General features: G+C 42.6%; 1 long non-coding RNA gene across 1 annotated transcript; it reads left to right on the plus strand.

Moving 5' to 3' along the window:
- Positions 1-727: 727 nt before the first annotated feature.
- LOC140899976 (uncharacterized) lies at positions 728-3,555 on the plus strand. The gene is made up of 3 exons (XR_012155529.2): positions 728-2,225; positions 2,552-2,620; positions 3,259-3,555. It is a non-coding gene; the product is annotated as an uncharacterized LOC140899976 (long non-coding RNA).
- The last annotated feature ends 371 nt before the right edge of the window (positions 3,556-3,926 follow it).

The following is a 3,926-nucleotide window of genomic DNA, read 5'->3' on the forward strand; positions in this document are numbered from 1 at the left end:
CTCAGTCACACTGTCTTTTTACATTGAATGTATCAAAGGTATGTGCTTGGCTACCCTCTCTGTAACAATGTCAGTAACTCCTGCTGTAGGCGACATTCCCCTCCCAATGCTAGGAACCGAACCCAGGAATCCTGATTCCCATTATTCTGTTTCTAGCAAATATTTGTGTAACCCACAGGCAATGTATGTCAGGTCCCTTTTAGTGACCACGGGCCATATAGGGTCAGATACTCCTTTTGCTTAGTGATAGAGGCCTCTCGTAGGTCTAATTTGCAAGTCCAATATGTAAATCTTGATGATGACTCATAGAGATTCTTCTGTTTGCAAGAGATGGAACTTCTGTTATTTCCCCCCTCCCCAGTTTCTTTTGTAATAATATTTGTGGAGTTGGTGTTCCACCATAAGAGAAGATACATGAAAAAGGAAGTAGACTTGTTTCAGCAGGGTAAGTAATGATGTTAGCAAGGAAGATTTGGGTTCAATTCCCAGCTCTATCACAGACTTCCTGTGTGACCTTGGACAAGTGACTGAGCCTCTGTTCCCTATCTGTAAATGGGGATAATCTTTTTATACAAAGGTGAGGTGAGAATACGTACATTGAACATTGTGAGGTGCTCAGATACTGCTAAGATAGGTAGGTGTAAATCTAGGTGTGTTTCCAGATTTGTGTCTTTCTTCAAGTGCACTTCTTTGAGGGAGTCTGCAGAAGTGCCCCTGAGTGAGAAGTACATTGAGATTGTAAGATCTTTGGTGCAGAATTAGATGTTTGCTGTTTTATCTTTCAAAAGGATCTCTCAAAACTGGGTGACTGGGCAACAAAATGGCAGATGAAATTCAATGTTGATAAATGCAAAGTAATGCACATTGGAAAACATAACCCCAACTATATATATATATAGAATGATGGGGTCTAAAGTAGCTGTTACCACTCAAGAAAGAGATCTTGGAGTCATTGTGGACAGTTCTCTGAAAACACCCACTCGATTTGCAGCAGCAGTCAAAAAAGCGAACAATATTGGGAATCATTAAGGGATAGATAATAAGACAGCAATTATCATATTGCCTTGATATAAATCCATGGTATGCCCACATCTTGAATACTGAGTGCCTGTTGCATTGTCCCATCTCAAAAAAATATATTGGAATTGGAAAAGGTTCAGAAAAGAACAACAGAAATGATCAGGGGCATGGAACAGTTTCCGTATGAGGAGAGATTAATAAGACTGGGACTTTCCAGCTTGGAAAAGAGACGACTAAGGGAGGATATGATAGAAGTCTATAAAATCATGACTGGTGTGGAGAAAGAAAATAAGGAAGTGTTATTTATTGGCCACTGTCAAAGACAGGATATTGGGCTACATAGACCTTTGATCTGACTCAGTATGGCCGTTCTTATGTTTATACAGCACTCTAATAATTAATTAATGATGATAATACTGTGTGAACTTCTTTGAGTGTTGGTGTTTACATGAGTGGAGGCATGTCTGTGTGCCCATCTGCATATGCTTTTTATTGTTGCATGCCTGGGGGTCTGCAATGAGGGGCAGGGAGTGGAAATATTTCAGATCAATCCACCCCAGACAAATATTCATTCCCTTTCACTGTCCCCTGTGCAGTAATAACAATGTGACTTTTAGAAAGAGCATAAAGCCAGGGCAGGGCAAGATGAGAAGACACCCCTCTGCGTAAATCCCTTACGGGATCCCTCTAGGTTGTAGTATTGATCATGGGGATGTATGGAGGCTTCTGGATGGCCCAAGATATTTGATGGTGAAGATGCATGATCCCCTAGAACAGTGGTTCTCAAACTTTTGTACAGGTGACACCTTTCACATAGCAAGCATCTGAGTGTGACCCCCCCCTTATAAATTAAAAAACCCTTTGTTGTATATTTAACACCATTATAAATGCTGGAGGCAAAGCGGGGTTTGGGGTGGAGGCTGGCAGCTCACTACCCCCCATGTAATAACCTCGCAACTCCCTGAGGGGTCCCGACCCCCCAGTTTGAGAACTCCTGCCCTAGAATATCTGGGGACAATGACCCATTTCTTTGAGTCTCCTGACCTCCATTTTGTGCTCTTCGTTTCAGCTCTTGCCTATTTGCTATTTGATGAAGAACCCTCAATTGGTAGAGATATCTTTGCCATCTTTGAGCAGATGAACTGGTCTGCACCACACAGACAGTCCTCCACACTGAGAAGCCACTTCTACTACTGCTTCTCATGGTAACTCTAAAAGAATGGCAGCTGTTTAATCAGCCTGAGGGGAATCACTGTTGAGCCCCTCCAAGATATTGGAGTAGCTGACAGTGAGGATACAGGGGGGCACTTGGGATATGTTGTGTTTAGATCACTGTGAAAAGGTAGAGGGTATTTCTCCTAGAGATTTTGGGGGTCTTTTTGCTTTAGTTCTGACCTATATTTCCTCTTTGTTACCTACCACTCAAGGGTTTGTAATTTATCCTGAAACTCTGTCCATCACACCTGTACTGCTACACATTTATACTACACTCATTATTGTAGTATCTGAACATGCCCTTTGTTTCCATCAGATTGGCACAGGAAGCCAGAAGGAATTGGACAGTCTGTCTCCTGAAAAGGCTCTCCTCCTGCTTCTGTTGGTAAACTTTATTTCATGCATTGTAAATGAGTAACATGCATTAACAACAGCACCAATTATTGCCAGCATTGCCAGAACTTGTCTAGTTTATTTGTCAGGAAGTTTTTGCTGTAGTAATCTAAAGTCGAACCATTTACCATAGACATATTTACCATAGACATTTCTAGGATTTACCATAGACATATTCTATTTGAATTGCTGTAGAATCAGGCCTAGAAGTGTTTTGACAAATGGCTGCGTGCTCCCCAAAGCATTCTAATGCATTCTACTTGAGCTCAGTTCCCAGATCACTGCCTCATTCCTTCAGTGCAGCTGCAGGGTGAGCCCTGAGGGGCTCTCACTTCTGGCTCCAAGTGCCTGGCACATGCCGGGCATGACACACTCCAGTGTCAGGTGGGGAGTTTGACTGGGGTGGTAAAACTGCCAAAAGCTAGTGAAGGTGTCCGAAGGCAAGCTCAGGGAGGACAGAAACCTTCCATGGAGCAGAAGGGCAAAAAGCTCAGTGTAGCTGCAGACACACCAATCCTGGTGCTCAGCATGTGTGTTTAGATTAACATTGTTCATTTGTTCTCCTATAAACCCTCATTCATAAGAGGATTCTTTCACCTAACAGTGTCTCTTGTATTAAATCTTCTCCAGACCAGGGAACAACCACCATGGAATACCCGCACATGGGGGAGTCAGCCCTGCCCCCTATTATAATGCTGCCTCATCACAGAATGTAAAGCAAGAACATCAGTGTACAACAGAAGGGGATGGACTGTCAACTTGCCAGAAGGCTGGTGGCTGAAATTTAATTTGTAGATAGGTTTGTATAAACTTTTGCACCTTTCTGATTTTTAATAAAACGTGCCCTATTTATTTCCTTAATCTTGCTAGTTGTGGTGTTGATGTTTGTGATCTGGACACCCGTCTTTATTTAGAACTAGACTAAGATCACCAACTCAAACCATGAGTTGCTACTGTAATAAAAATGATAAATAATTTCCCTTAGGCCACCAGTTTTCAGGGGCAAAGACTTCTTGCTGACCTGGGGCAATCTCCCAGATACTGCAGGGTCTGAAATTCTCTCTATCCTGTTGCCAGTTCCCTTCCTACCAGAACCCTGGCTTAACCCTCTGAGTTGGGAGTTAAAATCCTTCTAATAATTTCATTGTTATGGAAGACACAACTCAGTGGCATTCTCTGCATATGAAGTAAGTAGGTGGTTTCAGTCTGGTTCCCACTGGACAGGTAGGTGAACACAAGAACAGCGATACTGGGTCAGACCAAAGGTCCATCTAGCCCAGTATACTATCTTCCAACAG

The sequence above is a fragment of the Lepidochelys kempii genome, chromosome 1 (genome assembly GCF_965140285.1).
Source record: "Lepidochelys kempii isolate rLepKem1 chromosome 1, rLepKem1.hap1, whole genome shotgun sequence".
Lineage (NCBI taxonomy): Eukaryota > Metazoa > Chordata > Testudines > Cheloniidae > Lepidochelys > Lepidochelys kempii.